General features: G+C 33.6%; 1 protein-coding gene across 24 annotated transcripts in view; it reads left to right on the top strand.

Annotated features, from left to right (window-relative positions):
* LOC145255000 (uncharacterized) overlaps nucleotides 1-24,370 on the top strand; it is a 471,291-nt gene that overhangs the window by 364,355 nt on the left and 82,566 nt on the right. The window lies entirely within an intron of this gene.

Below are 24,370 nucleotides of genomic sequence, written 5' to 3'. Positions count from 1 at the left end.
CTTGTTTTTAATTAATAATCAATTAATAATAATAAAATAATAAAGTCACGCATATGCGAGAACCCCGTATACAGGATAAATTGTTGTTATTAATATTAAGGTTATCCTTTCTATAGAAGGAGGGGGTCGGTATTTTCTTTTCCTTTTTTCTTCTCCTTCTTCGCCGCCTCTTTCTTTTTTTTTCTCCTTTTCCTTTGTCTTTTTCTCTTCATTCTCCTTTTTCTTCTTAATTCTTGCGTATCCACCCTATCCCCCAATGTCTACATTAAAATATTCGTAATATCCAAATGTGTACTTCTATATTTTTCAACAATTTTGTGCAGTGGTGCATGTTTTTTATTTTTTTTATATATATACTAGCAAAAGTACCCGTCGTTGACTGGGTTCAAAAACAGCGTACAGAAAATGAACTCTGATTTATGAAAGTACTAGCGAGGGGTACCCGGCGTTGCCCGGGTGTTTTTCGGGGTATGTGAAAAAAAAAAACAGGTGCCCGTGAAAAAAAAAAAACGAATCCTTCACGACGCACAGTTGGAAAATAGTAAAGTGTTTAAAAAAAAAACAAAAACAAGTGCGCGTTTTTGATTGACGTGACGGCGATAGGTATTCAGCATTTTGTGCGGGACAGTTTTGAATGAGGTGAATAAATCGGTTTGTTTGTTTTTAAAAACCAGCTCCCTGTTTATTAGGAGAAGCGAAATGAAAGCTACAGTCTGATATGACGAAGTCGACATTGAACAAACGTTACTTGCTCTCTTGCGAGTTTCGCTTTTTTTTATACCGAAAAGCGAATGTAACGCGTGCCGATGCGGGAAATGTGGAATAATTAACGTTTGAAAGTCAATAAAATTAAATAGACAGGCAAGCTCCGTGAGTAACTCTGAGATATTACAATTTATAGATGATATAAAAAGTTTTAAGAAGTTGTGAACTGAGCAAGCGCTTCTCTGAAAGAAGCCTTTTGTGGACATCGAGGAAAAGCGTACATACATACATACATACATACATACATACATACATTTTCGCTTTTATATATATAGACTAGCGAGGGGTACCCGGCGTTGCCCGGGTGTTTTTCGGGGTATGTGAAAAAAACCCGAAGCGTTGACGACGCGCAGTTGGAAAATAGTAAAGTCTCAAAAAAAAACAAAAAAAAACAGGTGCGCGTTTTTGATTGACGTGACGGCGATAGGTATTCAGCAGTTACGATTTTGTACGGGACAGTTTTGAATAAATCGGTTTGTTTGTTTTTTAAAATCCGCTCCCTGTTTATTAGGAGGAGCGAAATGAAAGCTAGTCTGATATGACGAAATCGACATTGAACAAACTGGCTTTCGGCCTGTTGTATTTATTTGCTCCCCCACCGAGCAAATTAGGCACAAGGCCAATTTTTAATGTGAGGAGTCAAGGGAAGGGGAAGGGAAAATGGGGACCAGCTCCCGAGAGGAGGGAAATGGGAGCTGGTTAAAGGTCAAGCATGTGGGGTTGCCCCCACATCTGGTCTTTGCTAGTCATAGCTAGTCCTAGCTAGTCATAGCTTGCAGTATCTGCCGGAACAGATACTACACTTTGATCATGTCACCCGGGCCCCGGAGGGCGCGCGGGCAAGCGGCCTGACGGCCTGTGATTAGAGTCGAGTTTCGCTTTCTTTATACCGAAAACCGAATGTAACGCGTGCCGATGCGGGAAATGTAGAATAATTAACGTTTGAAAGTCAATAAAATTAAATAGACAGGCGAGCTCCGTGGGTAATTCTGAGATATTACAATTTATAGATGATATAAAAAGTTTTAAGAAGTTGTGAACCGAGTAAGCACTTCTCTGAAAGAAGCCTTTCGTGGACATCGAGGAAAAGCGTACATACATACATACATACATACATACATACATACATACATACATACATACATTTTCGCTTTTATATATATAGATGATCGGTTATGAAAAGGAAGGATTGTAATGATAGCTTCGAATTTGGGAGTATCAAAACCAAAGCAAAATATGATGAAAGTAAAAATAAAGTAGATAAACCCCATAATTTATTATACCATACCTGTTCACACTGAAACAGTGAAACACTTATCACAATATTCTGTGGATCTATATTAAAAGAACCTTATTAAACTTTGTGACATATTTACATTTCTATGGAGGTCAGGCGCGAACGAACACCCCATAATTTTATTATACCATATTTCTTCAAACTGAAACATAATTATCAAAGTATACTTATCAAAGTATTCTTATGTACATCTGTATCAAAAACACTTGTAAACGTTTTTTTTTTTTAATTCTTAAATTTTTTATTTCCATACTTTGTGGACCAGGCGTGAACGCAGACCCCACAATTTTAATGAACCACTGTTCTGCCAGATCAAACATACCCATTCCTGTGTCTCGATACATCTTCTATCATATGTAATCAGTTTTTTAAAATAGTCAACCATATAGGAGCCTATTCGTGACCAGACACACACACAGAGCTTTATATTATAGATGTTATTGTTAGATACATGCCAATGCTCAAAATGTATAAACGTTTGACCCTTCTCTTTACTTAAAAATTCACCAAAAATCAGGAAATTAAGCAATTATTATGAAATTTTCAGTATTTATCAAATAATGATTACGGATTTTTTTTAATATATCATTTTTACTTAAATCTTTGGAAATGTATTATTTATGTAAACAAAAAATACCTTTTACTAAAGTTATGCGTTTCAGTAATAAAAAAAAAATAAATGCATGAATTTATTTTTTATGAAAATGAAGCATCGTAAATTGTAACAATTAAAAAGAAAAATTTTTTTACAGGAACATAAAGTCCATATTAATGAATTTGATGTAACTCGAAAAATTAATTTCTCAGACTACTGATATTATCATTGAATTAAGCATTGTTTATTTAATATTTTCACACAAAAAAATTATAATTGCAAAAAATATTTCTACTTTTTTTTGAATTACAGTTTTCGCATAATTTTTATATGTACGATTCTAATATTTTCCATGTTTGTGAAATTTTGTGAAAATAATCTTGAAAAATGAAACTTTTTTTTTTATTTTAAAGCAGGAACATAGAAAAATAATTAAATTAAAAATGGTAAAAATTAGACAAACGTTCACGATAGGAATGTACGGATGCACATCTGGACGAAACAATAAAAAAACAGCACCCCTACCTCCCTTTAACTACCTGACATCGTTTTCAGACAATCTATCGACTGTTTGAAATTTGGGGCTTCCGTATAATCCATTAGATGAGGACTTTGTTTTCTTTCGGTTGAACGAAGCGAGAATCTCTCGCTTTTGGGAGCTAACTAAGCTATTTTTTGTACAGATAAGGTTTTTTTTGTTTGTTTTTTTAATCAATATCTTAGGACTTTACTTTGAAATAAACCTATAAAACTAATATTTATCGCCCAAAGGATTTTTACAATTAACTTATTTAACTTGAAAATTTAGCCGAATCAGTTAGCTCGCCGTGAAAACATTTTTCACAACTTTTTTTTATATCTGTACAAATATTTTTTTGATACTTGTTCATAATTTGAATCAGACGCTATTTTTATCCATTTAGATCAGTTTTAGCTTTTGTTTAAAAGCAAATCTTAACTTTGAATTAAATAATTTGTAGTAAGCATTAGTTTAGATTCTCCAATGATTTCATTCTTTTAATTAACAAAGCTTCTTTCTTAGAACTGCACGCCTGTGGAACTCTCTTCCAATTGCCTGCTTTCCAGCTTCGACTAGATGAATTCTTGTCCTGGAATCCAGTAAGTCAAGAGGCCACAAGAAAGGTATACATATTTAAATATTCAATTGGAGAGAGGTAAATTGTGACCGCAACTTCTTTACTAATTTAGTGTTTGAGAGTTACAGGAGAACTTTAATGGAATATTCGAATACCTATGTATCTCATATAGAGATCAAGTGTTAGCCTTAAGGAAGGGGGCCTCTTGATTCTGAGAACTGACTAAAATAAAATGAAACAAAAAGGTTAGTCTCTCCAATGATGCTGGGTTAAGCAAAGCTGAAAGGGAAAAGATGACAAAATACCACGGTTTTATATACAACATGAAATGAAACAAAACAGAGGTAACAAAAGATAAATAACTTATTGTTTTCTAATTCAATGATTGTTTTCATTTTATTATAACAAATATTTCTACTTGTTATATCACAGGTAGAAAAAAGGGCAATCTCCAAAAATACCGTTAGGGCTTACAACATGGCCGCCAGAAGAGTCACGTGATCCGGTTGATCCAAAACATGAATCGCCATATTACGAAATCGGAAAACGCATTTATTCGCAGTTTTTTGTTGGGGGTGTCAAAAATTCCGCCTAAAATTCTGATACACCTAGTCGACCACTTGTTTGTTCTGAATAAAATACTTTTTATAAACACTGTTTTAACTAAAAACAACCTTAGATTGTTTCTCAAAGTTTGCCTATTTTTATAACATTATATCAACAAAAAATTAAATACAAACAAATTGTGATTGTTTGTCAAACTTTGCTTTCAAGGCTGCGTTTTCCATTTGCACGATTCATGTTTTTGATCAACCGGATCACGTGACTCTTCTGGCGGCCATGTTGTAAGCCCTAACGGCATTTTTGGAGATTACCGAAAAAAGTACTTCCGGTAACATTTTTCTAGTTTATATCTCTATACATAAAGTTGTTTGTGTGCAAAATGAACAAATAGACAAACTCCTCCTATGAGATATATAGAGATCAAGTGCTAACACTAGGAATGATTCCTCTTGATTTCTGAGAACTTTGACCGAAGTAAAATGAAAAAAAAGAAATAAATAAAAAAAGATATTGACACAACTTCACATTTGGGTTATGTTTTAAGGTTTGATTTAAATTGAAAGTAATTTTTCTTTGGTACTAGTGCACTTATTGATCCGTGCTGAAATAATAACGTTATTATTTAAAAAGCCATTCTTAACATGGAGGGTGTTTTGAACCTATTCTATACTTTAACCTTACAATTGAATAAAAAAAAAAACATATCATAAAACTTTAATTAAACTTGGAAATACGATTTAAAAAAATAGCGCGGATCAGTAAATGCACTAGCACCGTTTCTTTTGACTGTTTTGAAGTTTTTGTTGCAGTCCTGTTTTTATTGACTGAAGATCATCTTGACACCCTCAAGGTAGACAAATGTGCAGACGGACTTTCTTTTCACAACTCTTCCATACTTTTTTTTTTTTTTTTTTTTTTTTTAATGCGAAGCGAGTGTGGATTTCGATTGTTGCTACTTTTATTTCATGACTATAAAATATCGTTGACTGCTATTAGCTTCTTTTAATTATCCCTTTACTGTCACCCTCACCCTCTCTCTCTCTCTCTATATATATATATATATATAGAGAGAGAGAGAGAGAGAGAGAGAGGGTGAGGGTGACAGTAATGGGATAGAGAGAGAGAGAGAGGGTGAGGGTGACAGTAAAGGGACAATTAAAAGAAGCTAATAGCAGTCAACGATATTTTATAGTCATATATAATCTCCTGGTGTCTTCCTATACCTCTCATTTTTCATATCCATATTCCTCCTCATAATTGTCATCATTTGTTTTTGACCATAAATTTTATAAACATTTTAGTTTCTGTCTGACTTCAACAGAAGCTTTTGCTGCATGTCCTTTGTGCACATGGAGAAATGGGATTATCTTTTTAATCAATTTGGATTATTGCCACATTCGGATTTACATGCCAGTTTGAATCACCTTAGCCTGATTAGATACTGATTTATTTTATTGCTTGATTTTATAACAGACATTCGCTTTCTCTCTGTTTCTCGCTCTCTCTTAGTTTGATTTCTAGACATTTTTTTCTCTTCTACTTTTTGGGTTGGCAACTAAGCCCGTTCTTTTAATTTAAAAGGTTTAATGAAAATAACTAATTAAATCAATGATGTATCTTCTCTTGTTGTTTGTAACTTCTTCCCAACATTCAAAAAGATTTGCAATGCCTCGTTGTTAGGGGGTGTATGGGTAAGAGTGATCTGCTCCTGTTGGCAGGAAGTGACCAGGGAGTGATCTGCTCCTGTTGGCAGGAAGTGACCAAGGAGTGATCTGCTCCTGTTGGCAGGAAGTGACCAAGGAGTGATCTGCTCCTGTTGACAGGAAGTGACCAAGGAGTGATCTGCTCCTGTTGACAGGAAGTGACCAGCTCCTAATGACCGGAAGTGATCTACCCTGATAGCTATATACAGAGGATAGTTGGGGGGGGGCATTTGCTTTTTGTGTGGATCTTAGCAACGCGCTGGAAGTATACGTTTTCCCATTTTACAGGGAAGATAATGTGTAAAAAAAAAAAAAAAATGTTAAATTTTATTAGCTTAACATCCCATTAATGAATAAACAGAAAGTCAATTAACTTGAAACAAAAATAGATTCCAAAATAAAATTAAAATAGATTTATATTAACAAAAAAAAAAAAAAAATTTAATGACGGGAATGCAATAGTTTACAAATTCTTTTCATCTGTTTTTCTTTTCCTATAAATCTTTTGGCAGAAACACTTGACTTATTTTTAGATGAATGAAGATCAGTTAAAAATCTAACTTTCCAGAAAATCACCTTCTCTTCTGTAATGTTATTGATAAGTAACTTTAATGGCCAACATTTATCTTCTTCTATATATATAAAAGCGAAAATGTATGTGTGTATGTGTGTTCGCTTTTTGTGTATGTCTTCAAAAGGCTTTTTTTCCGGCGGATTCTCAGGGTCGTCGCTCATTTTTAAAACTTTTCATATCACGTCTAAATGATAATATCTATGACTTAACAACGGTGGTCGCCTCTCTATTTAATTTGCCCGATTTTGAAACGTTAATTATTCGACATTTTCGGATCTGCACGTGTTGCATTCGTTTTTCGGTATTAAAAAAAAAAAAGCGAAACTCAATTCGAAATACTGGCCCACGCGCCCTTCACTGCCCCCCCCCCGCCTCGGCGGCACGGGCGACAAGATCAAAGTGTAGTATCTGTTCCGACAGATATTGCAAGCAGAGACCAGATGTGGGGCAACCCCACATACCTGACCTTCAACCAGCTCCCATTTCCCACCTCTCGGGAGCTGGTCCCCTTTTTTCCTTCCCCCTCCCTTCACTCCTCACATTAAAAATTGGCCTTGTGCCTAATTTGCTCGGTGGGGGAGCAAATAAATACCTACTGGCCCACGGCCAGTGGTCTCTAGAAAGCTATGTAACGTTTGGTCAGTGTCGGCTTCGTCATATCAGACGGTTGCTTTCATTTTGAGACAAGACACTCCCCCCTAATAAACAGGGAGCTGTTTTTTTCCAAAGTTAGTTAAAAACAAACAAACCTGTTTATTGACCTCATTAAAAACTGTCCCACAGAAAATGTTAACTGCTGAATAGCTATCGCGTACCATCGCCGCATGTGCATTAAGCTTCGTATAAAAAAAGACTCGTGTTAAATAAAACACTGTCCCGCACTCAAAGTTCACGTCAATAACTCGTCAAAAACGGGCACCTGTTTTTTTTTTTTTTTCACACTTTACTATTTTGCAACTGCGCGTCAAGGCTTCATTTTTTTTTTTTTTTTTTAACAACCAACGATTTTTCTTTTTATTTACCCAAAACCACACACACTTCCAAACACCCGGGCAAAGGGAAGTCATTTGTGTGTTTGTATGTCTGGTAAAAAAACTTTTATCAGCCGCATCTGATAGGGCAAAACTGCCACCATCTGAAAGAGCAATACTCTGGATGCATAATATGTAAAAAATTACAAAAAAAAAATTAATTCTGTTGTGGTCAACTGGACCACTTTTTGTAAGCATGGTTCTTTTTTGCATCGCTAAAACGCTGATTTTGTAACGTCATGACGTCATAAGCACTCGTGGTTGTGTGGGAAAAATAGTTTGTCTGTAAGTTTTTGCCGCCTTCCCCTCTTTCGCATTTAACGTTCAAGCCCAGACACCATGGCTCATTTTTTTTTTTTTTTTTCAGTCTTACGGGCACTCCCTACTATTTGGATTGAAAGAAAAGTGATTTTGATTTATTTATTTTTTATTTTATTTTCTTGGGTGGGGAGGTTTCCAGCGCACGGGCAATAAAAAGTGCTCAATATCTAGAGAATAGCTTCTCTTCCTATCCCTTCTGCCGAAATATCTGGTGCGAAGGTTGCCACATACTTCTTTTTTTGGGGCGATTACATTTTTGTGTTTATCTGTTTTATTTTTTAAATTGTGGGGATATCGACGTTGCCCACGATAAAAGTACTCCGTATCGTACAGTGTCCAAACGAAATTCATGCCGTTCCAGGTAACGCCGGGTATCTATACTAGTACAAATATGAAAAAGGTTTATTACAAAGTAAATAGTGTAATAGGTAATTACAAGTTGTGTAACTGGACTGTAATTTGTATGCAGAAGTGTTCGCCTGTACTTGTATAGCCATCATATTCTACTTGGAATAGTTAAATCTAAATGAAAAGCGTGGCTGTAATTTTTCTACTACATTCTATTGTGTTTAAAGATTTCTAAATGTGATCGTAATTTTGATCAGTTGTAGTCATTTAGGTACTAATACTGTTGAGGAAGACATGAACCTTAAAATTTTTAGCCAGCTATGGGTAAAGTAGCAATTTGTGTTCCCTGAATCGTTTACAAAAGTTGAATTGTATTTCAATATTAAGGCGCCAAAAAGAGGGGGATATGCCATAAAAATGATAAACCTGTACAGAAGCTAAAGATTGTCTTGTTTAAAATGTCTTTATGCTGTGGCTATCGATTGAAGTTTCCTGAATTACAATCATAAAACATTTAAGATGCTAATCTTTCGCTAATGTATCGATTTTGTCGATAGAGATTGTTGGAACCATTGTGCAAAACTGTTCTCAGTAATTTAGTAACTTAGGGCAGCAGATGTCCACTTCCAGTTGCATGGGCATTAGCTGTATTGTTGCCAAAGGTATCATCTTAGTGATATGAAATAAATTAATGCTTATAGTAGCTGTGTGACTGGAAACTCATTTGCAGCTGTTACGCTTACCAATCAGTATCTCTACTATTATATAAAAGGAATTTTGCCTGTGTGTGTAAGTTCATTCCCTATAGACTCAAAAACGGCTGGGCCGATTTTTATGAAATTTTACATAAAGGTATATTATATGCCTGGCAGTGTTCTTAGATAGGTTTTGTATCGGGATATCTTTGATACGTATCGATAATCTAAATAATCCGATTAAAGAAAGAAAGCAGGGGATTTTGACCAAAGTTAACACCTTACACAACCTAACATCCAACCTAACATCATCAGTGCATTTGAGGAGTTTTATTGCCACACAAGCCAAAAGGCCTGACATAAGATGAATCAGTAGGTTCTTTGATATGACAGAGGCACGTTTGAAAGGAATGTTTCTGTTTAGAACACAATTGAAGCATAGTACGTGACTTTTGCATTTTAAACTTTAATTCAAGCGATTATATATGAAAAAAATAATTTTATAAAATCAACAGTAGGTTCTCTATAGTGCAATGTAATTGTGGGCTAAGTCACTGCAGCAAAGCATGTGAAGTTTCCTCCCGGTGCAACGCGATAGGTCCCCAACTTGAGTAGGCAATCAGTTGATTTGATTTAAAGGTGCTAGTGCAGAGAGTGAACCGCGCTATTTTTTTAATCGTATTTCCAAGTTTAATTAAAGTTTTAGGATATATTTTTTTATTCAATTGTAAGGTTAAAGTATAGAAAAGGTACAAAACACCCTCCCCTCCCCATGTTAAGAATGGCTTTTTAAATAATAACGTTATTATTTACGTCCGGATCACTCTCTGCACTAGTACCGATTTAAAAAAAAAAAAAAAAAAAAAAAAAAAAAAATTTGGCGATTTCACTGATAGTAAAAATATGGGAGTGTGAAACATAAATTGATCATCATTCAATCCTGGGCAGCGTCTGGTCTCCCTGTTAGTCTTTTATAATTGAGCATTTTTTTTTTTATCTGCTATTTTAAAACTATTTACTTATTGGACCAAGTTTAGCATGAAGTATCTTTGAGATGCTAAATGTGTCATCACAATCGAAAAACCTGTTACTACTACTACGAAGAAACATTTATAAGTTCCCAAACTATTGGTTGAAATCGAACTAGTTAACAGGAAGAACCCTTGAAAATCCTTTGTGTGTGAGGAGGAGGAGGGTTTGGCAAAATTCTAAAAGTTGTTGCTATTCTGCAGGGCATCATAGGTTGGTTAGGTTAGTTCCTGGATAATCCAGACTGAGTCACATCAAGTTTGTCTGATGTGTGTTTCCATTCTTTCAGGATTGGTGGTTGGGTATTGGTTTGGATGTGTCAAAAGTCTGTCAACACGGGGCTTTACATTTGGAGTGAATGAATCACATTTGCGAGTGATTTTTCAAACTGGCTACTAGAAATAATTTTTTTTTTAATGAAGGCTATTTAAAAATTATCTGAAGATATTCGAATATCTATACCTTCAGATCTCAACATAAAATTCAGTGCATATTTATAATTATACTTATTAAAAAAAAAAAAAATACAGAAAATCTTTGATGTGCGTACTCGTCATGAAACGAAAATGTCATATTCCAAAAATCACATTTGGCTAGTAACTTTTCTATTTGGCTAGTAAACGAAAATATTTAGTTGTCAAAGGTCAACTAAAGATACATTTGTCTGTAGAGCTTTGCAACACATGGTCAGTAATGTTGTCTCCCGGTCAACACTTTGGACGGATTGCATGCACCACATGTTCAGTTTTAAAGAGCCAGTATATTGGCAGTTGGCTGAGGCTCACCTGTCATTCTGGCTTGGCATATTCTCTTTTTCACACTTTATTTTCTCTTTCCTATTTCGGTATGTGTCGGGGTATATTTTGTGTTGCTCACCGAATTGTAATGTTAGGCGGTGTTAATTTGGTCTTAGTGAGGTCATACTACGGCTATTACCATTAGTCCTGCTCTGATAATAATAAAAGTTTATAAAAAAACTATTGGTGCTTTTGCAGTATAATAGGATTTGAAACAAATGCATTTTAGGTAAAAGTGTCATTATTTACTTGGGTGTGATTAGTATAAACTCCCAAAATTATGAAAAATGATCTAGTACTAGATGAGCTTGATCTATTAAAAAAAAAAAATCATAGATACTGATGGTCTGACATTTTCTATTTTGAAAGTGCATACGTCAAAACGATAGATTGCAGTTATCTCCCCTGGATTTTGAGAATTCTTCCACATTTAAACATACGATTAGATTTTATCATTTTGATAAAGTTTATTTTTTATCTGTAATTATTTTTCGAGATAACTTTTTCATGATTTTGGGAATTCTTACTAATTTCGACATGACACATAAGTGTTTTGACCGAAGATGCATTTATTTGAAATCTCAAACTATTGTTCAAACTTTCACTAATTTTTTTTTTTCATAAAGCACCCTTGATAGAAAAAGTATCAGAAGAGGATCATAATTGGATTACTACTAAAAATATTAAAAAAAAAATATTTTATTACTATTTTGTTCTAGCTGAGGATGGAGCATTCTACTGGATGCTATTTATTCATTCATTCACTATCGCATACATTCCACCACGAGATCTTTTTTAAGATTCTTTTTAAGTGCAATTCTTTGCATCTCTTGCACTTGGTTCATCGGGTATATTTACCAGGTAGTTTTTAAAATTATTTTTCATGAGTTCTGTTGCTCCAATAATTACTAGAATGATGGAGATCTTCCTAAAATTCCAGTTTCATCTCATGTCTTATACATAAGACCTAGGTATTTTGTTATCTTTTCCCTCTCAGTTCTGTTTAACCAAGCATTATTGAGGACACTAACTTCAACTAAGGTTGCTTCTTTCTCCTTCTTGTACCATATCACTAGGTCAAGTTTAACAGCCCCGTTTTCAAGGTACATAACTGTAGGAATTGCTTAGTCATAATGAATGATGTATGACTTATTTTGAACTGCTTTTTCTGGTATATGTTCCCAGGATTTGCTGCATTCGATATTCAACTTTTTACAGATTGTTCAATGGAAATGTTTAGTTATGGATTCAAGACTATTGAGCGAAATTTCACAAAACAAAGTTGTAACAAGCTTCTGCAAAAGCTACATTCAAAGAATGCTTCTGTAGGAAGCTTTTTTTACTATTATATGTTAAATTGGTGAAGTAGTGGGGCCTCCTCGTCATATATCTCCTATATAATTATAAGACTCTGTAGACTTTGTGCCCTTGCTTGAATTTTGTCTTCCATGATTGTGTGATTCCATCTTTAAAAAAAAAAATGACAAATACACACACACACACACACATGACAGAAAAGAATCAACACTCATAGAAACAGTTTATTTCAATAAACATATAATTTATAGAACAAAATCAAAATTAAATGTTCACAAATTTAATAACTAATACTTGGTTGATATTATCATTGCTGTTTTTAATGCTAGGACCCTTCTAGGCACTGATTAGTTGACGAATATCATCTTGATGAATTTCTTGCCATGTCTGACGCAAAAATGCTAAAAGTTCAGGTTTAAAAGATGGCTTCTTTTTCTTTTTGCGAAGATTCCAGTCTAATATGCGCCAAAGATTTTCAATTGGGTTCATATCTGGGGACTGACTTGACCATGGAAGTTTATTAATCTCATTTTGGCTTAACCAATGTTGTGTGTCACCCTAACAGAGTGACAAGGAGCTCTGTCTTCCATAAATAGGGAGTTAACTTTGGTTCATTTTACCACTAAAAAATATTAGGAGTTTTTCATGTAATATTGAGACATATTTAGCAGAATTGATGTTTCCTTTGCAGTTCACCAGGTCTGAGCAACCATCACTCCAAATTGCAGCCCATAACCATAACCGATAACATGTTTCAGCATTGGATGCAGTCTTTTTAATCCACATTCTTGCTGAGGGATCCATACCCTTCCACTGTTGGGAAATAATGAAAATCGTGACTCCTCAGAGAAAATGGCATTGGTCCAAAAGGTGATAGGTCTCTCCACCACCTCACAAGCCCAATCTTTTCTGCGCTTGTAACTGACAAGTTGAAGAAAAGGTTTCCTTCTCACAGCTCTACAGCATAGCTCAGCTTGTGAAGATACTTAACAGCTGTTCTGGGATTGACACCAGCTTCTCTTGCAATGTCCGAGGCTTTGCACTGAGGATCCTCTTCAATATTTCTTTTCACAGGACGCAAGGTTCTTTCAGAGGGCTCGGGGTGACGTGCATGAGGTTTTGTATGCTCTTTGTCCTCTCTTATGAATTGTACGATCACTCTGTTAATAGTAGAATGGGGTATTGAAAAATTTCCTGTTATTTTGCGTTGACTAAGATCACCTTCATGTTGACCCATTATTCGTCCTCGCAGAGATTCTGATATGTCTGATGTTCCTTTGCTTCATGGCATGCTTCAATGTTGTTAGATGCAATTTTAATGAGATACTCTTGAGTTATTTCAGCACCATGCTTATCTATAAATATAAATAGGCTTATATTAATCTTAGGAAAAAATATTTGTCTTAGTGTCTATTCTTTTCTGTAATGTCTGTGTGCAGGGTGCCCACAAAGTCTGGCTACATCATGTGGACACCCTGCAGATCTATCTATCTATCTATCTATGCGTATGGACATAGCTCAGTGTCTAAGGAATGAGGGCGGAGAGTTGTATGTTTTGGTTTCGATTCTAGCTGGTGGCACCAAAGTCATATATATATATTGTTTTAGTTTTGATATCACTACTATATATTAGGTTCAATATAATAATTGATAGAGAATTGTTTATAATAATTTGCATGAATTAAAATATATTTCAGCACATCTTACAACTAGGCAACGCCGGGTGGCCTTCTAGTATATGATATAAATGAAATAAATGAAAAACAATGTAAGCAATTATGTTGTGTGTGACTTGGATTTTTTTTTTTATACATCGGCTTATAAGAATGTTTATGTGGCATCGCACGATTGCTAATGTCATGCTAGTGTTCATTAATTAAAAATAATCGTCAATCATTAGTTCATTGGATTTAAGTATATAAGAAACATCAACATGCACAAATAAACAACAATCGTAATTAGATACAAGATAAACATCACTGTACATGATTGATACACTTGAAGAGGGAACATGGGAGGAGGTGATGGTGGTGGTTTACATGGACTGGTGATCTTAATGATCAAAATAATACGATGGTTTTGTCATTTATTAAAAAAAAACAAAAACAAAAAAAACTGTTCTTTTCCGTATCCGTGGATGCAAAGATATCGAATAGAAGTCAAAGGTTATGACCAGTGGTACATTTATACCTATCCACACTAATGATGCTTGATCAAGATGAAACATCTATGAGGATACTTTAAAATATTTCTTAGAAATAATGCTTTATAATTTAGTAGAAGTAGACACAAAGGGCTCAATTACACGTGTAAAAGTGTTTTTTTTTTTGTTTTGTTTTTTTGTAATATTATACAAAAAGTGAATCGCTAGGTAATATTTATGGTTTCAAGCATGATAGGCAATTTTGCCTTAATTTTTTGGCTCAAGGCATAATAACGATTGTGTACTGTTTTAAAATCCTAGGTATCGGGTGTTTTTTCTATTCAATATATTACATATGAATGAGTTCTCTGTGGAATTTCCACAGGTCTTGCTAGTATAAATTATTACTAATGCAGGTTTTTACCTCATCACAAAAATCAACAGTCTAGGCTAGGTATTGGGTGTTTTTTTTTCTATGTATTTTGTATATCCAATATATAATGATTTGGGGGGGGGGCAATTGTTATATTTGGAGCATATGGTCATATGACAGTTTCCCGACAGTCCTTTGCATTATCATTTAATTTTGCAAGAACTTTCAAGCTGCACTCGTTGGACAGTAGAGGGCAGCACTGAATCGTATGACCCTCTTCTTTACATTTGCAGATGAATTTTTATTGCCCAATTCCTGTTCTCATCCTGTTTATACATTGGATGCATGGCTGTAGTCTAATCTCTTGCTGAGATGTTGTTAGGGATTGGAGTATGACTGAAGACGCTTCTGGACGATGAAGAAATTGACATCACAACATTAAAAACTGTACTCATCTTCTTTAAAGTCAAAACCTATAAGTTTGTAGTGTATATTTGTAATTATTACTAATTAAGGTTTTTACCTCGCCATCAAAATCAACAGTCTAGGATATTTGTGAAATGATATTTTCCCTGTTGATTGCAGTATAACGTTATTATTTACGTTCGGATCACTCTCTGCACTAGTACCGATTAAAAAAAAAAAAAAAAAAAAAATGGGCGATTTCACTCTAGTGGGGCAGATTGCTAAAACAATCTTTCAGTTTGTGCTTGTATCACTAAGTGAACGATTCTTATGAAATATTGAGATAACCTGGCCCGCTACATTGCTTTTCCTGTATTATTTTAAGTCTATTCTACCAGACTTGTTCTCTTTGAGAAGGGGTTAGTGTATTGCTAATCGCCTGAGTCACCCTTACTGGGGAATGCCAACAGGGTTGCCCAGGCAGTTTTGGCAGACTAGAGTGCTCCTTCTCTGGGGCACTGGGTTTTCAACTTTTCAATCTCACTTTCCAACCCTAGTGTCTAATCTATCTTCTGCCATCGTGGGAGAGAGATAAATACTACTAATGCAAAAAGAATGTTTCTTAGTCTGGAACCTTTTAAAATTTTCATGAATTTTCAGTCGAGCATTTTCCTGTTTTGATTCCCGTCTCCACAACCTTAAACTGACCGGTCATCTTATATATAAATGTGAGGATGAGAAAATGTTATTTCAAACTAAAAAATGTAACTGACCAATTGACGGACAGAGCCTCCTCTTTTACAGATATGTTGACATATTTAAAAAATAATAGTTTGATGATTTTTCCAATTTCATGGTAGCATTTTTATATTGTTTCTCTTGTTCTTTTATGTATTTTTATTTTTCATGGTCCATTGCTTCCAATGTTTTTATTTTATGGCCGAAAATAACAATGAACTATTTATTTATTTATTTTTTAATTTTGATTTTATTTTTTGTTCATTTTATAATTGTTATTTTTTCTAAAACTGATTTATATGGAGAGAAAGTAATAAAAATTGTGAAAAGAGGCGGAAGGAGAAGAAAAAATATAAGTAAATCTTCATTATTTAGTCATTTAAAAATTTTATCTCCAAATGCATATGCAGATAAATAGTACAGTTTTAAAGCTTCATTGACTGATTATAAATTCTCTCATTTAATTTTTTGTTAGTTCTTTTTTGTCACTGGTTATCAGATGCTGACAATGAATTGGCAAGCAGAGTTCCAGTCATGTCAATTCCTTTTAGTAACTTATTCCCCGGGAGGTAGTCATGGTGAATTGGATATTACATAATCTGGGTGTGTCAAATTCAAATCCAATAGGTCCCATAGCATCACGTTCACTTATGAATGTTTGGCACCCTTCATGTGGTTCCTTCTGTAAATACCTGATTCACGAAAAATTAGGAAAACCAACGGTAAAAAAAAACACACCATATGTTTCATATGAATTTACCTTTTATACTTATTCTCTTGGTAAAGGCCTAAGCAGATACTTTCTTCTGCTTATAAGATCCCGGTCTTGTTTTTTTTTTTGTTTTTTTTTGTGTGTGTGTGTGTGTGCGCTAAAACCCTCCAAAGACGTTTAACCACGGCCACAGAGAGTAAGAAGCCACGACTTAAACCCCTCCCCCTCCCCCGCATTTCTTTTGCCCTCCCCGTTTTCCCTCACAGATTTTTTTCTTGGAGGTCATCTCCACCCTCCGTTCCTTCCCAATTCACATACCTTTTCAGGTTTCCTATTAGCCTTAGCCCCCACTCTCAATTAGAGACCGACCTGCTTGTTTTCTGTTTCTCGGAAAACAGTGAGCATTCTTACACTTAGACAAAGGTTGGGAGGTACCTTACTAACATAACCCAATAGGTATTTTGTTTGATTTCAACATTTATTTTTTTAGTGTTTTTTTTTTTTTTTTTTTTTTTTCGAGATTTTCCCATTTCCCATCATCCATTGTACATATTAGTAGATTTTCCCATCATCCATTGTACATTCATCAGACTTTATTTTTAAAATTTAAGACATTTTTCTTTACACAATGAACTTTTTTTTTAACATTCCACATTTTGTCGATTAATAAAAAAAATTTAAAAATTAAATTATGCCTAAACACTTGTACATAGTAATCATATTTAAAAAAAAAAAACGTTTGAGTTTCTTTAAGTAGGATTAACTCCACGGTGTGAATGCGGTATTGTGGGGAAAGGTGTCGACTAAGGGTAATCTCAAGTTTCGTAGACAATTAGAAAGACCCTCGACCCCCCCCTCCCCACCTCACATACTTTTCTTAGGCTTAAGTTTTTTTGTTTTTCATTTTAAATTATATTCCGTAATGTCATTATTGTTTGATTTGAAGCGTGATAAAACTGAATGTGAAAATCTGTCTGTAATGAACTATTCACGTTTGATATTGTGCTTATATTTGTGTTGGAGACTTTCTCAGTCTTATTAGATAACATTTGAGTGGGTTAACCTCAGAATAATGTGAAACCTTGAATAACAACAGTGTTATTCTAAAAACTTGATTCAATATTTCTTAGCAGTAAATTTCTTTTTTGTTATTTTAAAAATCAGATGTTCATGTTAATTGCGTGGGTTGTAAAAGGCTTTAAATGTTTGAAGTTTATTGGAAATGAAACGTATTTGTGACCCATTGGATCACAACCACTAATATTATTCAATTTTTTTTAATGATAGCAATTTTATATCGTTTCTTTTGTCCTTTTTATCTTATTTTATTTTCTTTTTCATAGTTCACTGCTTCCAATGTTTTATTTTATAGCCGAAAATTACAATGGATGTTTTATTTATGTTTTAATTTAATTTTTTGGCGCTTCTACACTATCAGAACGAAATTTTGTAGTCGATAAATGGAGTTTTCAGATAAAAAAACAATGGTTTCTACTGAATTTTTTTGTCAATTCTAATGAATTACAATGTTAGCTTCCAAATTATGCAGTAGAAATTACCTGAATATTACTGAATTATTACAAAAGACAACTTTAATCGTGTTAGCAGGTGAAAAATTCTTGTTTTTTTTTTGTTTTTTTGTTTTTTTTTACATAGGAGTCACCACTTATCAAGGCCTGGAGGCCACTCGAGGATAAGGGTTATTGAGTGTACAGTAATCAATGGGATAATATCGTAGTAATCGTTAGTAATGGAAATTTGGTAGATTGGATTACTTAAGGGGCGGTTCATAAAGAATTTGTTTATGTTGGACTTAAAGACAACCAAATTGTAGTTAGCTGGGAAACAGGCAAACAGAAGAGAGTTCCACAGGCGTGCAGTTCTAAGAAAGATTTTTGACTTAGACACAGTCAAAGAGTGGGCAAAATTATTGACAGTGGTTTCAGCTAGATGGGTGTTTTTCGTGAAAGATTGGCGAGATGGGACCAAAGATTGGAGCTCAGACGAGCACTTGCCATGGAAATAATGATAAAACAAAGACCGAAACGGAAAATTACCTCCCCCCCCCTTTTGAACTCTCCTGTGTCTTACATAAGCAAATACAATCGTTTTCTTCAAATTCTATTTTCTTTAATAAATAATTTTCTACCTTATCGATTTTCATAATTTTTGGATATAATTATCTTAAAAATATGAGGGATACGAAGATAACATTGTTTTAATGTGAAATTCAGTTTTATGATTTCCGAAATTTCGTTCCAATAATGTAGAAGCGCCATTTTTTTTTTTTTTTTTTTTTTTCTAAAACTGATTTTTATGGAAAGAAAGTAATAAAAATAAAAGCTATAATTGAGAGATTTTGTGAAAGGAGGTGTAAAGGGGGAAAAATAACTAAATCTTCATTATTTAGTCATTTTAAAAATTTATCTCCAAATGCATACATAATCCTACTACATCTCTTATAGTCAGCTACTTTTATAATTGAGTGTTTGAACGTAGATAAATAGTAAAATTTTAAAACTTCATAGATTTTTTTTTTTTAATTCTTTTGTCACTGTTGCTGACGATGAAATTAATGAGCAGAGTCCCAGTCATTCTAATTCCCTTTTAGTAACTTATTCCTTGAGAGGTGATTGAAGTTTATAGGAAACTAGCCTGGGTGCCCGGCTTTGCCCGGGTGTTTAGAGGTGTGTGTTAAGTAAAAAAAAAAAATAAATAAATAAAAAATAGTGGTAGCAGGCAGGCTTGACCCCGTACCGCGAAGGAGGAAAAGAATGTGAAAAGAAAACAAAAAAAAAACCCATTGCATCCATCGCCAAACTGGAAGTGACCTAGGTTTAAATTAAGGTTGGACAATCGAAAAGAAGGGATGACTTTCAAAATTATCGGCAAAAGCGACCTCTTCCTGTAGAAAAATGCCCAGTTGAGAGTGAAGGAATTAATGTTTTTGGCCGATTTTTTGTTGTCTGAAGGGTCGAGCTTCAAAATAATACTAATCTCGTGAAAATCCATCGCCTCTGTTGAAAGTTTTAGGCATACGTACATACGTTTCTGAATTTTTGAGATGAGGATTGGTTATATGTATTATTATTATTCATCGGACTACTGTTCTCATCTTGAGAGTGATTTTCACAAGTTTTCGGTCGATATAACCTCCGACCTTCTTCACCTGTATCTTGTCAAACTCTGGAATGTTTCTGTCAAACTTGGGAATTTGGACGGAATTTCGAGCGGAACCCTTTATTTACTTCACGGGGGTAGCGTGCTCTTGTTCCGTCAGCCATGACTGGATAGAGGTGCTACGTAATTCGCAAATGCATATTTCAGTCATCCACACTGAGGATTGAACCTTTTACAATTGATTTTTCCCAGTACTCTAACCACTGCGCCATGAGTCCTTGTGAACAATTCTAGTATGAATTTTAGGAGCCTTGAACCTACTTTTGTATTTCTAGTTGTAAATATCACCATTTTATTACTATTACTAATTATTACTATATATTAGTGTATACCTATCTCTATACTTATTACTTGTATATATCAATGTTGTTTTTTTTGTTGTTTTTGTTTACTTGTATATATTATCTATTGTTTATATATATACATTTGCGGATTATGTGAATAGCAGTTGTCTGATATGAAGAGCTTTTCCCAACGTTGATCAAAGCTAATTGCTTTCAAGACATCCCAGCTTTGCTTCGATGAGTTTCGCTTTATTTATACAAAAAAGATGAACAAACACGCGAAAGGACAGAATAGTGTGAATTTTATAAAAGTGGATCAAAATAAATGTAAAGACGTCCGTTCGCAAATCGTAGCTATTATAATCTAGGGAGTATATAAAAAGTTCTCTAAAATAGTAACGTGGTCGGAAACAACCACCTACCACCCACACCTTCCTTGGACATATAAAAACGTGTGCGCCACTTTTACCTTTAATGTATATAGGAGATATGTATGTGTGTGTGTGTGCATGTGAGAAAATGTTTGTAAAATAACAGATGTAAGACTAAGGAAGTTTTAAGATTGAGGCTTTTATATCGATTTAATAATCTTCGTTTGTTGAGAGTAAAATCGCAACATGTATTAAATAACATTGAGATTTAAAGATAATATAGATTCTTTCGTTTAGAACGAAAGATGGAATTAAAGGCATTTTGTTTCCGTTGTTGGAATCGAAAGGCGATAACTGCTTTTTTTTTTTTTTTAAACAAGAAGGACCATCTTAAAAGCACACAAAGAAAAAAAAAATTAAAAATGATTCGGAGAAATGTTTGTTTTTCTGCTTGTCTTTTGTTCACCCGATAAGTCTTAAGATCTCTACATGGGCTTGTATGGTACAAGATCTGTTTTAAAGAGGGATTACTTACACTTGGTGTGTCGAGCAAAAGATAAAACTAACCTGAACCTTTTCACCTTACATGTCCTTTATGTGGAAAGGGATCAGTGGTATTTGTAATTAATTTATGACAAGATGATGTACCCAGCGTTGCCCGGTATTAAACGTAATGTTAAATTCCTTTAAGAAAATATGAAGTAAAAGTAAGTTTTCACCAAAAAATTGGAAGTACCTGAATTTTCATAAAGGGGCTTTCAGTCTCTCTTTGGCCCTTTTTTTATTAAATTAAATATAGCCCAAATTATTCACCTAGTAGATGTGTTTTGAAATTTATAATGATTGGTTAATTTAATCAAGGAATCTTGTACATGAAAATATCTAAACATCTGCACGTATATAACTTTGTATAAATAGAAAAATGCAAGCAAGAAAAGTAATGTTTAAGCTTTACCATATTACTTTTTATGCTCACATTTTTCTATTGTAATCCATGATTTTTCCGGGCTTCCAATAAATTCACTTGTTCTTTGTTTAATTTCAGTCTTATTTCCCCCCCCCCCCCAAACACATATGTAGTACCAATGTATGGCAATCATCTGCTTTCAATAAAATCCCCCCATTATCTCTCTTTCATGCTTTTATTCTCTCTGTTTCACTTGTTACTTCTCTTTCCGCGACAGCAGTGAATTAGTAGCAATAGTAGTCACTGAAGCGACGTGGTTGCTATGGAAACCAATCATAAAATATCTTACGTATTTTTATGACTTTGAACATCAGAAAATTCATAACTTTTGTTTTACTGAACGAAGGTGATCTATAAATTGAAATTTGGTCAAATAATGAGTGAGCGGTGAAGCTTTGAAGCAGTTCTAAGTAATTAAAACTGCCACTTAACCATATATTCAAACATGGTAGTGTTTGAATGATATGAATAGAAATATCTCTGTAGAAATTCAAAATTTATCCTTCATATTTGGATTAAAATAACAGACAAAAATCCTATTGAAATTTACATCTATCTATCTTTTCATAAAATAATGTTTTCGTCATTTTAATAATTGTGATTCCTAAGAAATGTTGGATTGATGGTCTTAATGTCGATTTAAAGTTTAAATTAAAAAAATTTTTTTTTTTTTTTTTAATCATTAATTCTATATTTTTGTTCACAGAAGAAAAGAATTTGAATTATCTTTAAAAACAAATTTCGAATTGACTGGTTGGGAATATAAACTAATACAAAATGGCTTCTTTGCAAAATATCAGTTGTTTTAAAAATTTAAACATTTTTCTTTTATGTTCAATAATTGCAAGTACCTAATTCATTCATTAACTTCTCACCCAAAAATATATTCAATAAATTGAATCACCTGTCAAGCCTATATAAGTTGATTTAAACAAAAAATGAATACAATAATTATATTGTAGATTAATTTATTTGGAAATAAAAGCATTTGTTTACAGTTCTGTCTAGACTTTCAGAAAATTAAAATGTTAGTTTGAATAAAAATAGATCCATTAATATCTGTCATTTAAAAAATAATTCATAGGAATTAATTAGTTTCATCATAATGAATCTGTTACTATAAATTAAAGAATGACATATCAAATAACAAAGATAAAACTTAATATTTTTCTGAGGGAGGCGGTGTTATTGATCTTAGTATTTATCAGAAATCAAACTGAACAATTTGTATTTATTTATTTATTTTTTGACACTTTCTACTGAATTATAAAATGTCCATGCATTTTCGTTTTTTTATCCATTATTCAATTTTTTGTCTTTTATTAAATTTAATTAAAACTAGTGGGGATGGGATGAGGGCTGACCTTGCCCGGTTCTAAACCTAAATGTAGATTCCATGAACAAAGCTTCTTTCTTAGAATTGAACGCCTGTGAAACTCTCTTTCGATTGCCTGCTTTCCAGCTGACTAAAATCTGATTGTCTTCAAGTCCAACATAAACAAGTTCTTGATGAACCGTCCCCCTAAGTAATCCAATTTACAAAATTCCCACTAATGTTTACTACGCTATAATCACATTGACTAATGTATACCCATTAACCCTTATCCTCGAGTGGCCTCTGGGCCTTGATAAGTGGTGATTCCTGTGTAATATATATATATATATATGGAGATTTGGTATTGTCATTACTGAGCTATTTTTCTCTCTCTCTCTCTCTATGTATGTATATATATATATATATATATATATATATATATATATATATATATATATATATATATATATATATAATGTTGCAGACACCAAAAATTGCTTCTTACAGATCATACCATATATAAAGAAATAAAGGAAAAGGCAACAAAGGTATGGTATGATCTCTAAGAAGCAGATTTTGGTGTCTGCAGCATATTCGAAACCGACAATGAGAAAGGTATTTGCCGTGTTTGGAAATATAAACTGTTAATCCAAAAACCATTATTTTATTATTTATGAATAATATACACAAAACGTGCAGGAAAGATTTTCCAGAAAGAGGTGCTCCTGTTAGGTTCATATTAACTCCATTTTCTGTTGCTGAACGACGGCATTGCGTGTTGTTCTTGCAAGTGTTTTCTAACTGTTCAGAAATCGTTTATTTTGTTATTCCTTAATTCTAGGAAAACCTATGCTAATAGGCAATGAAAAGTGTCCGGAACTATTGCAGGGAGGGATCCTTACTTCAAGCATTTTTGGCCAAAGGAGTTATGTGAAAATGTATGGGAATAAAAACTAAACATGAATGGCGTTCTTGCTAAAGGCTGTGTCTAATGGAGAGGAGTTCCCGGTTACGTTGAGGAGAGGGAGAGGAGAAAACAATTAGTCAGTGAGAATCGTGCTATTACTGTTAAATATGACTTTAGGTGGACTGTGACTCTCCTAGGAATTAATATAAGATTGTTTGATAACGGGTGAAAATGAATAATAATATGCGCGAAACCGACAACAGATATTGACTAGTAATCTGATAATATCGAATTTTTTTTTTTACATTGGGATCACCACTTATCAAGGCCCGTTTTTTCTATGTGGCGTCTGCATTTGCAAAGCTTTAACGTTTATTTTGGAGGGAAATAATCGTTTTCATTTTCTCAGAAGAGAAGAGATAAGATTGATATAAATATAATAGTTTGTTTTATAGAAGAAATTTAGATCAGTTTTATTACAGGATTCTTTTTGTCTTCAGAATAACAAATTCTGAACACTTTTAATTGACACAATTTTATGATGATTTTTGTCTGCAAGAACACTGGTTGATAAGGAATATAAGCAAAGTATTTATTCTTATAACATTAAGAATTAGGCTATTCTCTTCGAATGAAATAACTAGAAAAATAAAAGTATAGAATTGCTAGTTTGCATAAAAATTGAAAACTTTGAAAATTGTAAGTAAAAGTAATGTTCGAAAAAGTGATTCAAAAGAGAGGGAAATTGAAAATGAGGTTCATTAATTCTAATAGTAAAATGGAAAGATCCAATGAACGAATTGATTGAGATATATATATAATGATGGACTCTCTCAGCGATT

This window comes from Euprymna scolopes, chromosome 3 (assembly GCF_053919585.1).
Source record: "Euprymna scolopes isolate OS-2025 chromosome 3, ASM5391958v1, whole genome shotgun sequence".
NCBI lineage: Eukaryota > Metazoa > Mollusca > Cephalopoda > Sepiida > Sepiolidae > Euprymna > Euprymna scolopes.
This window is presented reverse-complemented; position numbering and strand designations above follow the sequence as displayed.